This window comes from Rhinatrema bivittatum, chromosome 14 (assembly GCF_901001135.1).
Source record: "Rhinatrema bivittatum chromosome 14, aRhiBiv1.1, whole genome shotgun sequence".
NCBI classification, from domain to species: domain Eukaryota; kingdom Metazoa; phylum Chordata; class Amphibia; order Gymnophiona; family Rhinatrematidae; genus Rhinatrema; species Rhinatrema bivittatum.
Genome location: NC_042628.1, coordinates 30,043,196 through 30,058,112, shown reverse-complemented (window position 1 = coordinate 30,058,112; position 14,917 = coordinate 30,043,196).

Below are 14,917 nucleotides of genomic sequence, written 5' to 3'. Positions count from 1 at the left end.
GCGCACATGTATGTATTTGTGAAACATGTTTGCACACAGTGTGAGAGATAGTTGTCCAAAGACAGAGGACTGAATTTGTGCTACCCACTGGCAAGCTGCTAACTCTGCTTGGCAAGTTGTCAGTGCTTGCTAAGCACTGAAATGAACTCAAGTCTGTCAACTTGACGGAATGTGTTAAAGTGGTACGATATCAGTATATTGTGGTACCTGTATCCACTTCAAATTATATTATGCCACTGTAAGAAAAAGGGACAGGAGAGAATGGCAGAGGGCAGGAAAATAGCTGGATAAGTCAAAAAGTGCTATTTATCTGGCTAAATCAGAGAGCGGATAAGTAGCACTTTTTAAACTTACCCTTCTAAATAGTGGCTTTGCTGCTACTTAGCTGGATAAATTGAAACTTGTCCAAATAAGTGCCACCACTAAGCCAGGTAAATCAGAATTTATCCAGCTAAGTACGGCAATACTGCTACTTAGCCGGGTAAGCCTGTACCACGGGTATGAAACATACACGTGTATTTTTACATCTAATTTTAAGGTGATATGTGAGTAGATTTAACGTGTGTATTTTAGATGCATTTACCACCCCTGTAAGTTAGCTTTTACACATGTATGTGAGAAGATTTTCCCATACCATCTGCAGGTGATTGAGATCCTCCTGGCTCTTCAGCCTGAAATATCCCCATTTTACCTAGAGCTCCTATGCATTCAGTATTTCACTTTTAAGACATTTATGATCACTTACTCAAGATATTGAGCAGGGGTAAATAGACATAAGAAATCTGCCAAATTTACATGAGTACATCGCTTATAAAATAGCAACTTACTTGCTTAAATGTTGGCTCCACCCTAGAATCTCTTTGGTCCACCCCTTTTTTACATGCACAAATATACTCACGGGCCCTGATTTACACATGTATGTAGAGGTTTCCAAAATAGCATGTAGTCATGTATATGTTCATTTTTACATACAGACCTTTTGAAAATTTACCTTTAAAGTTGATGCTCCTTAAGATCTTGGACAAGCTACTTCATTTTCAGATACAAATACAGAAGTTGATATATTAAACAGATAAAAAGTTTTGCACCCTATTCGTAATGTAGCACGGGCTGTTTTTCTACTTGGACAAATAAAAATAAGGCTGGTGGAAAAATAGAATGTGCAGGGTGTTTATTTTACAGGAAATTCTACAAAAGCTTTAATCACACCTCATTGAAATGCAGTAAAAGTTTTTGTAAAATTGCTTTTGAGATGTAAATGTCATGTATAGTTTAACAATGTTGCTAATAGTTAATGAGCTGCTTTGCATAATTTTGCATTGCGTCAACTTATTAACTTTTAATTTAAATGCAACTTCATAAGTGTGAAACTAAATTTTACTATTTGAAAAAGTAATCAATTTGGCAAATACTGCTTTGCATGCCTCCTGAAGCGGGAGCATGACAGGTCTTGCTGGAGGATCAGCAGCTACAGACAGTAGCTGCCTATGTGCAGAAGTCCAGTGAAGAAGTCCAGAGGACAGCTGGAGTAGGGGAAGAGAACAATCCAGGCTCCTGGCCAAAGTCAGGAAGCTAAGTCCAACATTTTTATCAGGCTTTTCCACTCATATAGTTGCTATATTTTTTAAAATAATATATATCTATTTTATGAGTCCCAACTACAAATTTTCAGGCAGCAAATGTTCTGCTTTTAAAAGTCATTCTGTTGGATATTTAAAATACTCAGTAGCTATCCATGCCCATGTATTATTAATACCAATTCTAAAACAATATCCAGTGGGTTTTTTTTTCCATTGTCTTTGTTTTCCAGGGCAAAGTTAAATGTGCATGAAATTAAAATAAAGATAATTTTATTAAATATTTTGCCTTTTTTAATGCATATTATTTTTCTATGCACTAATAAATAGATTAATTGCATCTCATTACCTTATTAGCAGTGATGTTTGCATTGAACCTCTCAATATCTAATTAATGTGCATTAAAAGCATTGTTAACCTGCATAAACTGGAGTGTGTATGCTAACAGCACTTTTAATGAGCATTAACACTTGTGAAATCATGAACATACCTTAGTACAGGAGAAGGCAACTCTCATCTCCAAGTGCTTCCAGCTGGTTTGGTTTCAGGATATCCACAATAAATATGCATCTCATGATGATTCAGTGTGGTTATTTTGAAAACCAGACCATCTTGTTGCCCATGAGGACCAGAGTTGCCTACGCTTGCATTAGTACATTGTCCTCATTCTTTGGTGATTATATAATATTTCTTTCACTTTCTACTGTCTTATCAAACTAGTGATGTTCTCCCAGGTTGGCAATATTTAAAATTTTTATTTTGTAATGTACCAAGTACAGAGGGCAAAATGGATATTATGATGATTGATTATGCCAGAAAACTATTAAATGTATATTCTTCTCATAAATACAAGAAAATATATTTATAATACATAAATCTGGATTTATTAGTTTGTATATATATCTATCCCAGGTGTTACTTTCATTCAATCTTAACTACTCCTGAAATACCAGCTATCTTCTGTAACTGCAGTGTGTCAAGTAATGAACTTTCTCGTTCATTAGTGAGTTCTCTTTCCCCAGGTCTGACTTTAAACTGATGATGTGTCAAGTTCTGATAGCTGTGCTCAAAAGGCTCCCACTCTCTCCGGTATTGATCCAAAGATTACTGTTCTCTGAATTCCTATAGTCTGGGGCTTGGATTATGTAATTTTGGTAAAGGATCCGCATGGAAGCTTAGATATCTCCTATAATAATTACTGTGCTTCCTCTCTCTAGTGTTAAAAGAAAGTAAAGACAGATCAATGTCAAATAACTCTACAGATTTTACAGTAGTCTCATAAATGAAAAATGAATACTGCAGTTGGCATTTTGTTTAAAGGAATTCAATGAGCTATGACATTAACTGGGAAAGGAAGATGTTTTCTGACCTCTAACCAACCTTATGATCCAGTTGGGTTTTTTTTTAAGAACTATTCCATCCTAATATCCTCTCATTAACTGGGCTACATGCATGTTTTTCAATTTCCAAACAAATAACTAAGTCTGTATGGAAGAAACTGAGAGAGAATAAGTTGGTCTCACCCCAAATATATAATGAATCATTTAAGAGTAAGACTCATACTATACCATAAAAACATAAGAATTGCCAAACTGGGTCAGTCCAAGGGACAATCAAGCTAAGTATCCTGTTTCCAACAGTGGCCAATCAGGTCACAAGTACTTGTCAAGGTCCCACACAGTTAAATAAATCCCATGCTGCTATCCTGGATTGATAAATAATGACAATTCCCTACTTGGTTAATAACAATTTATAGACTTGTTCAAATCTTTTTTAAACCCAGTTACACTAATCTGCCTTAAGCACATCCTCGGGCAATAGATTACAGAGCTTAATTGTGCATTAAGGGGTAGATTTTAAAAAATAGCGCGATCATGTACTTTTGTTGGCGCACCAGGCACAAACAAAAGTACGCTGGATTTTATAAGATATGCGCGTATCTTATAAAATCCGGGATCGGCGCACGCAAGGCTGCTGATTTTGGGCAGCCTGCGCGCGCCGAGCCGCGCAGCTTGCCTCCGTTCCCTCCGAGGCCGCTCCGAAATCGGAGCGGCCTCGGAGGGAACTTTCTTTCGCCCTCCCCTCACCTTCCCCTCCCTTCCCCTACCTAACCCACCCCCCTGGCCCTATCTAAACCCCCCCCTACCTTTATCCATGGATTAACGCCTGCCGGAGGCAGATGTAAATCTGCGCGCGCCAGCAGGCTGCTGGCGCGCCAAGACCCAACCCGGGGGCTGTTACGGAGGGCGCGGCCATGCCCCCGGAATGCCCCCGGGCCGAAACCACGCCCCGGGCCCACCCCCAAACGCCACGTCATTTGGCGACGCCCCCTTAAAAAAGCCCCGGGACTTATGTGCGTCCTGGGGCTCTGCGCACGCCGGTGGCCTATACAAAATAGGCGCGACGGCGTGCAAGAGCCCTGCTTGCGTAAATCCGGCCGGATTTACGCGAGCAGGGCATTTAAAATCCGCCCGTAAGTGAAATAATTTTTTATGATTTGTTACTTATTAACTTCACTTTATATTTTTTTTAAAGAATAAATAACTGGTTTATGTTTACCCATATTATTCCACTCATGATTTCATAGACCTCTATCATTTCCCCCTCAGCTGTCTTTTCTCCAAGCTGGATAGCCCTGACCTCTATAGTCTTTCTTCATAGGGGAGCCATTCCATTCCCTTTATCATTTTGGTCATCCTTCTCTTTAGGGATGTGAATTGTGCTTCGGACAATTGAAAATATCGTACAATAGTTTCAAAATCGTCAGAAATCAGGGGCTCCCCCAAAATGATAGGAAAATCCCACAAAATTGTTCATGGGGGTTCCCTTATCGTTTTGGGGGAGGGTGGGAAAAACAGCACACAAAAATAACCCCTAAACCCACCCCGACCCTTTAAAACTAATCCCTTAACTTCCCCCACCCTCCCGACCCCCCAAAAAACATTTTACATGTACCTGGTGGTCCAATGGGGGTCCCGTGAGTGATCTCCCACTCTCGGGCTATCGGCTGCCACTAATCAAAATGGCGCCGATGGCCCTTTGCCCTTACCATGTGACAGGGAATCCGTGCCATTGGCCGGCCCCTGTCACATGGTAGGAGCACTGGATGGCCCGCGCTATTTTTAAAGATGGCGCCGGTCATCCAGTGCTCCCTCCATGTGACAGGGGCCGGCCAATGGCACGGATACCCTGTCACATGGTAAGGGCAAAGGGCCATCGGCACCATTTTGATTAGTGGCAGCCAACGGCCCGAGAGCGCCCACGCTACCTTTGCCCTCACTATGTCACAGGGGCTGGCCGGCGGCCCCTATGACATAGTGAGGGCATAGGTAGCACCGGCGCCATTTTGAATACTAGCAATACGGCCTGAGTGCAGGAGGTCACTCCTGGACCCCCGCTGGACTTTTGGCAAGTGTTGAGGGAGTCAGGAGGCCCCCCCAAGCTGGCCAAAAGTCCCTGGACCTCCTGCACACCGGCCGTCCGATGCCAGTAGTAAAAATGGTGCCGATCCCCTTTGCCCTCACTATGTCACAGATACCGACGGTCAGCCCCTGTGACATAGTGAGGGCAAAGGCGATCGGCGCCATTTTGAATACTGGCAGCAGATATCCTTTGCCCTCACTATGACACAGAGGCCGACCGTCGGTACCTGTGACATAGTGATCGCAAAGGCAATCGGCGCCATTTTGAGTACTGGCATCGGACGGCCGGCGTGCAGGAGGTCGCTCCCGGACCCCCACTGGACTTTTGGCAAGTCTTGTGGGGGTCAGGAGGGCCCCCCCCCAAGCTGGCCAAAAGTCCCGGGGGGTCTCGGAGTGACCTCCTGCATTCCGGCTGTCCGATGCCACTACTCAAAATGGCGCTGATAGCCTTTGCCCATACTATGTCACAGGGGCTAATGGTGCCATTGGTCAGCCCCTGTCACATGGTAGGAGCACAAGATGGCGCCGATGGCCATGTGACAGGGGCTGACCAATGGCACCGGTAGCCCCTGTGACAAAGGTTATCGGCGCCATGATGAAACCGGCATCGAGGGTGTGAGTGCAGGGGCTGGTTCCCGGACACCCCGCTGGACCACCAGGGAGTTTTGGTAAGTCTTGGGGGTGTCAGGAGGGTGGGGGGTTGTAGTTAATTTGAATTTTAGCTGGCACACGAATAGAAATCACCGTATTAATGCATCGGGGTGCCATACGGCCGAATGCAACGTATCTGCTCCCCGACGAATCCGAATCACGTATGCAGCGTATGGCGTCCCTCTGCACATCCCTAGAAATCATAATTGGTAGCAGTGATTTGCGCCGAGCAAGGGAGTGGAGGGAAAAGGGTATGGGGTGTCTGTGGGAGGGGCGATATATGCGGGGCATGGTGAGCATGTTCAAGGGGGTTGCTACAAAGGGAAGAAAGGGGGGGGGGGAAGAAAGATGAAATGAAGTAGCGGGAACACAAATGGGCGACACTAAGGTGCGCAACAAAGGGGTAAGCTCCTTGGTCACGCTCCTTAGGCACACGACGCCTGTGTGAGAGTGAGAGATTTAAATGCAGAGATCCTGTTGCTTGTCTGACATGTTCCAGAGGGGGAGGAGTTAGCTGCCTCATGGTGGAGGGGAGGAGCGTGCCCGATCGGAGGGCTGAGCGCAAGGGAGCTCAATCCAGGCTCTGAACCCCGGTGGGTCTGCGCCGGACGTGCAGGCTAGGAGAGCAGTGGAAGCAGTCAAAAAGAGATATGATTGTAGATCAGAATTTAGATCTATTCTGCTTTCCATAAAATTAGTTTACAGAAAATGACAATGCAAATGAGAAAGAGACAAGTATTGAAAAAAGTAATCTTATGGCTAACAATATTTGCTACAAACAACCGAGCCGTGGCCAGCATTCAAACTGGTTATATATAATTCCAACACAAATGCTGGTAGTGAGTAATACAGTCCCAAACACTTCATTCAGGTATATAAGTATTTAGTTTCATTTATTCAGAAATTGGCAACTCCATTGTTATAAAGCATAGTATTTCATGCACACGGGGTCCCCCGTGTGCATGAAATACTATGCTTTATAACAATGGAGTTGCCAATTTCTGAATAAATGAAACTAAATACTTATATACCTGAATGAAGTGTTTGGGACTGTATTACTCACTACCAGCATTTGTGTTGGAATTATATATAACAATATTTGCTGACATCTTTCTTATATTATATTAATATATGAAAGGTGTCAGCAAGCTAGAAAGTTTTTCAAACAGTAGAAGCTGAATTCTTGCCAGGTTCTTGTAGCCTGGTTTGGCCACTGTTAGAAACAGGATGCTAGCTTTGATGGTCCCTTGGTCTGACCCAGTATGGCAATTTCTAAAGTTCTTATGTTCTTATTTTCTGACTATTGAGAGCAGAAATCAGGCAACATTGTACAAAAGTGCCATATTAAAAAAAATTGGCTAGTGAGCAAAATTTCTTCTAGTGCCCTAGGATGTGCCCTGTCAAACCTCAATAAAAAGTTTCTATTTGTTGGTCTATTATACTGAACCAGTTATACCTTCTAGGCTATGGTAGTTATTCCCATCCCCGGTCAAAAGACAAAAAGGGTGGTGGTAATAATTGTCTGGACTTCTGTTACACAATGACGTGTGTTGATTGCTCAGCTTGGTAGTGGAGAATGTCTTATAAGTTAGTGATATCTACAAGCAGTGGGTATACTATTAGTATACTGCACACTAAAGTTCAATATTTAACTAATAAGAGATTTAATCTAGCAGATCTTCAACATGCATCTGGAAATACTTGAGGAGTTAGTTTTAGGTAATTTAAATTTACATGTAGATGAGACTTGTTCTATACTAAAATCTGATTTTAATCACTTTATCCTCTCAAGATTTTGATCAATGAATCACTGACTGAACGCACATTAAGGGCCACATATTGGATCTGCTATTATGCATGAATCGGCATCTTTAATTTAGAGAATTGAGGACTTTATAATTAAGGAAGTTTCCTGACCAAATAATCTAATTTCTTTTGCACTGAATATCAACATATACCTCAGGTAAAGGAAAATTGTAAATACAGTTCAAAGAAAGATCTAACTCCTTTGAGATTTTAAGACACGGGGCAAATCTTTAAAGGTACGCACGGGTGCAGATTTGTTCACGTAACCCGGCACAAACAAATCTACGCCCGATTTTATAACATGCGTGTGCTGGTTATAAAATTCAGGGTCGGCGCACGCAGGGGGGGTGCACAATTGTGCAACCTGCGTGCACCGAGCCGAGCAGCCTGCCTCGGAGGGAACTTTCCTTCCACCTCCCCTCACCTTCCCCCTCCCTTCCCCTATCTTAACCCACCCCCCAGCCCTACCTAAATCCTCCTCCTAACCTTTATCGAAGAAGTTATGCCTGCCTCTGGGTAGGCGTAATTTACATGCACCAGCTCTCCATCCCCCGGCACGCCCTTGGGCCGGCGCCCCGCCCACGGCTCCACCCTGGAACGCCCCCTTTTGCAAGCCCTGGGACTTACGCACGTCCCGGGGCTTGCGCACGCCACCGAGCCTATGCAAGATAGGCTCGGCGCGCACAGGGGCAGCTCTTGGTAAAGGTCTTCCTGTGGAGCAGCTAGTGAAGCACTGATACAAGTCAAGTACCCTAGCAATTAAAAAAAAAACCAAAACATTGCCTCATTAAAGGAGATCAACTTTTAACAACCTACCCTCTGGTAAACTCCAAAGTTATTGATTTTAAAACATATGGGCAGGAAGTTAAAACAGTAATGGAAAAAAAAAAGAACCCAAATTACACCATCAACAACATCTTAGGTTATACAATCAGGAGATTTAAAAAAGAAGAAAATTTACTTCTCTACTAAGATTTCTCAGGCAGGAAATTTTTCTAAAGCTTTGTTTCAAGTAGTCAATGAATTATATAGACAGGATGATTTATTCACCTTCAATAGTAAGGCCATAATTCCTTGTAGTGCATCTTACTTTATCTTTCTTACATCCAAAATAGACTTGCTTAGACAAGATCCTAACAGATACACCAGAAATGATTAGAGAGTATCTTCCATGTCCTATAAGACAGTTGTGATTGATTTTGAACCCTTGTCTTGTAAACAGGTAAAGATAGTTCTGAAATAGTCAACACCTTGAGAATAATGATTTGATTGAGTCCATAAAATTAATTATAAAATATTGTTGAACTCAGGATCTCTATTCAAAAATTGAAGGAAGCCTTTATAAAATCAATTTTGAAGAAGACTTTTCTGGAAACCCAGATATTGGATAATTATAGGCTGATTTCCAACTTGCCTTATTTAGGTAAGTTGATTAAATGAGCAGCAGCTACACAGCCAAGTGAGTGGATGGAAGAAAACATCTTTTTTTCACCCTTTGTTTTCTTCTGGTTTATGGTATGGAAACCTCACTGGTGGTGCTGACAAATGGTCTTTGGAAAAGTTTGAATCGGGGCATGCTTATTCTCTTTGATTTATCTTCTGCATTCACACCGTAGATCATAAGATTCTAATTTATCGGTGTCAGATGCAGAATGAAAATGTGTTTTTCTTCTTCTTGAGTCAGAGGACTCAATTAACTTGAATTGCTGAGGATATTTTGGATGGATGACTAGGAATCAACTGGTTTTAAACCCACAGAAAACCCAATATTGTAATGGATACCCCGATGTTATATTTAGAAGAACACAGAAAGAGATGAAAATCCTGTGTGTAATCTTGGATAGCAAATTGAATATACAGTCTCATGTCAATAATATTGTCTACTAATCAATAAGGAATAGTAGCTTGGGATCTATTTCATATTTGGGTACTTGTCAGGTACTTGTAACTTGGATTAGTCACTGTTGGAAACAGGATGCTGGGCTTGATGGACCCTTGGGCTGACCCAGCATGGCATGTCTTATGTTCTTATATTCTTAAGTCCGTTTGGCATCTAAGAACTATTTAGAATCTGTCTACATTTTTCAAAATAAAATTTATCCACAGTGAGTCACACTCTTATTATTGGTCAGCTTGACTACTGCAATACTTTACTAATAGACTCACAAAAGAAACCATTCTAGTATGTACAAATACAACTATGTGTGAATCCTTATGAAACCAAAGGTCTGTAATCATATTGCTCCAGTTTTTGGAAAGTCTACATTGGTGGTTTTTAGGATTTTTTTTTAATGATTTTATCTATTACATTTGAAGCACGTTTTGGTGCTGGCCCCCTAATATCTAAGCTTGTCGCAATTATTTAGTGTAAGGCCCAGGAGGCCTTACAATTACTTCCCCTGTACATTGAAGTTAAGCTGAGAAGAAACTAGGAAGTGTTCCTTCTTTATGTAGCCCCATTTCTCTGGAATTCAATTAATACAAAGTTCATGACAAACAGAGCAACAAAAACCCCGAATGGTTTCAGCACCCACTGCATTTTATCCACTCTCCATTATTTTCAATATAAAAATAAACAGCTGTCACCATTCTAAAATGAAAAGTAATTAGGAAAGTTTCAGTACAAGCAGAATAAGTTGCTGGTGAGGAAGAGGGGGGGTGCTTGCGACACTCTGACTGATCTCTCTGTTTCCTGTTTGATTTTAATTTGGATAATCAATCAGCAGCTTACGATTTAAATCATTCTCAATAGAACCCCTATAACAACTCATTGTAAATGATTGTGGAGCCTCTCTAGTAATATTGCATTTTGTGGGAAAATGACTTACAATTAAAAAAAAAAAAAAAAAAAACCTCACATAGCTTAGCAGAATCTATCATTTTGTCTCAACCACCATCTATCTCAGTCACAAAGTGATTATATTATGCATCACCATTAACCCCATTGACTCCGTCACAGCAGAAAGGCTGATGTTGCACTTCTCAAACACTTTGCTAGTGAAACATTGACAGATTCAATAAACTCCCTGAAATATAACACGCTGCTGTTTCTGCTGTCTGCTGAACAGCTCAGGGGTGCAAATAGCTTTTAATAGGAACAGAAAAGGCCAAGTGAATTTTTACTCAGACAGATCAGGAAGGCTTTTGAAAACGCACCAATACACCAGAACCGAAATGGCTGCACAAATCTTCGAATGCAAACATTTACTATACCAACTGGTAGAATATTGGTTTTGAATAAGTCATTAATAAATTAAAAAATAGAAAAAGAAAAATATCTTTCAAAAAAAGAAATGTCAAAGCTAGTGGTATTTTTACATAATTGATTTGTGGAGACTCCATAGCTATTTCAATTAACCGAGAGATATAGTCTGTGTTTGTTCTTATTGTTTTTGTTTAATTAAATTACTGTGCTCTAGAATATTCAAAATGCCTCCTCTGTTGCAGAACCCAGTTATCTTTACATGTATTAAATCAAGTTTTTATTCTATTGGGAATGCAGAGTATGGTGTGGTCTGCTTCTTTCTTCCTTGAAGAGCCTATGCACCAGCAGTGGTGACTGCTTCAGCAAATGCACTGACATTTCTTTTATTAGAAATGGTCAGCTGTGTTTTGTCATGTGGTGTGTGTACAATTTTACCTGCATAGAACGTGAAGAATTTTCAAAAAGCTGATTCCTGCAGGGTAAAATGCTGCTTTACTTATGGAAATGGCTTTGAATATTGCTTTTTCTGTCTCAGTGGGAAGAATGTTTAGTGCATAAGCTCCATTGTGAGCAAGCAATCTCATAGAGACGGGAACTTTTTAAAAAGGCACCTGGGTGCACATTTGCGCTCGTTTGTAGGGATTTGGCCATTTTATAACAGAAGCATGCATATTAGGGATGTGCAGAGCAAAATTTTATGTTCATATTTTTTATGTCCGAAAGGGGGTCCCACTTGCGGCCAATATGGACATAAAAAAAATCCAATGAGTTGGGTATATGTACATATGTGCAAAAAAAAAATTTAAAACCCCCTCACCCTCCTTAATCCCCCCCCAGACTTACCACAACTCCCTGGTGATCGAGCGAGGAGTGAGGACGTCATTTCTGCAATCCTTGGCGAGAAGCATGTGACGTCGGCGGCACGTCGAGTGACGCGGCGTCACGTGATTCCCGGCTCATTCGCGCCGGACGGCTCGTTCGGCCCAAAAAAGAACTTTTGGCCAGCTTTGGGGGGGCCTCCTGACCCCCCCAAGCTGGCCAAAAGTTATTTTTGGGCCGAACGAGCCGTCCGGCGCGAAGGAGCCGGGAATCACGTGACGCCGCGTCACTCAGACGCGACGTCACGTGATTCCCGGCAAGTTCGCGCCGGACGGCTCGTTCGGCCCAAAAAGAACTTTTGGCCAGCTTGAGGGGGTCAGGAGGCCCCCCCAAGCTGGCCAAAAGTTCTTTTTGGGCCGAACGAGCCGTCCGGCGCGAACGAGCCGGGAATCACGTGACGCCGGCGTCACTCGACGTGCCGCCGACGTCACATGCTTCTCGCCAAGGATTGCAGAAATGGCGTCCTCACTCCTCGCTCCATCACCAGGGAGTTGTGGTAAGTCGGGGGGGGGGGGGATTAAGGAGGGTGAGGGGGTTTATATTTTTATTTTGGCTCAACAATCGCGATTTCCCACATATCGAACATATCTATGTTCGATATGTGGGAAATCCGATCGTTTATGTCGAATCAATTTTTTTAAGTAAAAAAAAAATATGAGTTGCGTTTTACTAATGCGGTCAAACCGAATGCACACCCCTAATGCATATGCTTGCATGTTATAAAATAGCCTGACCATGCACAATTGTAAGTGGACACATGCCTATGCACAGAAATGCTGCTTCTATCGCATAAGAGGGGGGGGGGATATTAAAAAACATATGTGCTGACACCATTACCAGTTTTACCATTTTGTTCCCAGTTTGTACAGGTAAGGAACAGGACTTCGAAACACCCCTAGTTTAATTGCTTCCCTTTTACCCTGTTAGCCCTGACTTTTAAAACCCCACCGTTCTGCCTAGTTCTCTTGATTATATTCTTACACATCATGGGCCGGATTTTAAAAGGGTTACGTGCATAAGGTACTCGCGTAACCCTTTTAAAACCCCCCTGCATGTGCCAAGCCTATTTTGCATAGGCTCGGCAGCATGCGCAAGCCCCGGGACGCGCGTCAGGTGCGCGGCATGATTTTGGGGCATTCTGGGGGCGTGTCATGGGCGTGACACCGGGTTGGGGGTGTGGTCGAGGCCTCTGGACTAGCCCCCGGGTCGGGTGATGGTGCGCCAGCAGCTTGCTGGCACGTGCAGAGTTACGTGGCAGGCATAACTTTGACAACAAAGGTAGGGGGAAGGTTTCGATAGGGCCGGGTGGGGTGGGTTAGGTAGGGGAAGGGAGGGGAAGGTGCGGGGGGGGGGGGGGGGGGGGGGTAGAAGGAAAGTTCCCTCCGAGGCCGCTCTGATTTCGGAGCGGCCTCGGAGGGAACGCCCCTGGAGCGGCCTCGGAGGGAACGCCCCTGGTGCACGAACAAAAGTACGTGCACGCGTAGATTTATAAAATCTACCCACATGGGTATACTGTATAAACAGAGCAGACACTTCTTGTATTATTATCCCAGAAAAGAGTCAGAAGTACTCAAACAAGCTCATATGTTGATAAATTTATATTCCTTTTATTGAAGCCAATCTCTGATAAAAGGAATATTGGGGGAGGGGGGGATTTAAGATGGTGGTGTGAGCAGATACAGTTTTCTTCCTTCTCTGACACTTACCTGTTTCTTGTCATTATGCCGCACAAGAGGAAGGGGAGCGTAAGGATTTTTCCCTCCGAATCCTCACTCCTGTTGGACCAGCACTCGGTCTTTGAGTTCGCTGTCCTTACCCCAGAATTGCGTGACTTGAGCCCTGTTGGCGGAACAGAGAGAGGAGCTCTGTTGTCGCCTGGGGAAGTCTCTCTCAGCCTGCCGGATTTCAGAATCCTGCTGCCTGCTTCCTCCCAGCACAGTGCCAATTTTGTTGAGGCCCTGGATGATGACCTTATCTACAGTACCACATGGAGGGAGTTGTTAGCATGTTGTCTGGCAGGGGGCCAAATTATTCTAAACCTCCACATGTTGAACATCCTGCAGAGGAAGGTGCCATTGATGGCATCTTGCCCCTGAAGTTCCCAGTGGGAAGCACGTCCAAGGCACGTCCAAGGCACGTCCAAGGCACGTCCAAGGCAACTGCTCTATATGTTAGAAATGTAAAGAAAAGCAAAAGAAAACTGAAACCTATCTGGTTCTCAATGGAGGTGGCTGACAAAATTAAAGCTAAAAGAACAGCATTCAAGAAATATAAAGGATCCCAAAGGGAGGAGCACAAAGAAGAATATTTGTATCAACTGAGGGAGACAAAGAAATTAATCAAGTTGGCAAAGAGTCAAGCGGAAGAGAGGATTGCCAAGGAGATAAAAAATGGTGACAAAACATTTTTCAGATACATCAGCGAAAAGAGAAAGGTCCAAAGTGGTATAGTGAAATTGAAAGGTGGTAATGATCAATGTGTAGAGAGAGACGAAGAAATGGCAGAAATATTAAACGAATACTTCAGCTCTGTGTTCACTAAAGAAGACCCTGGAGAAGGACCATCTCTAAACAACAAGAAACTGGAGGGAAGGGGAATAGATGAAAATCCTTTTACAGTAGAAAATGTGTGGGAAGAACTAAAGAACCTGAAAGTGGACAAAGCCATGGGGCCTGATGGGATTCATCCAAGGATATTGAGGGAGCTCAGAGATGTTCTGGCGGGTCCGCTGTGTGACCTGTTCAATAGATCCCTAGAAACGGGAGTGGTGCCGAATGATTGGAGAAGAGCGGTGGTGGTCCCGCTTCACAAGAGTGGGAACAGGGAAGAGGCAGGCAACTACAGACCGGTTAGCCTCACTTCGGTGGTGGGAAAAGTAATGGAGTCACTGCTGAAGAGAGAATAGTCAACTATCTACAGTCTGGAGAATTGATGGACCAGAGGCAGCATGGATTCACCAGGGGAAGATCCTGTCAGACAAATTTGATTGACTTTTTTGACTGGGTAACCAAGGAATTGGATCGAGGAAGAGCACTAGATGTCATCTACTTGGATTTCAGCAAAGCTTTTGATACGGTTCCGCACAGGAGACTGGTGAATAAAACGAGAAGCTTGGGAGTGAGTGCCGATGTGGTGACCTGGATTGCAAATTGGTTGACGGACAGAAAACAATGTGTGATGGTAAATGGAGCCTTCTCTGAAGAGAGAGCGGTTTTAAGTGGTGTGCCGCAAGGATCGGTGTTGGGACCGGTCCTGTTCAATATCTTTGTGAGCGACATTGCGGACGGGATAGAAGGTAAGGTTTGTCTTTTTGCGGATGACACTAAGATCTGCAACAGAGTGGACACGCCGGAAGGAGTGGAGAGAATGAGACGGGA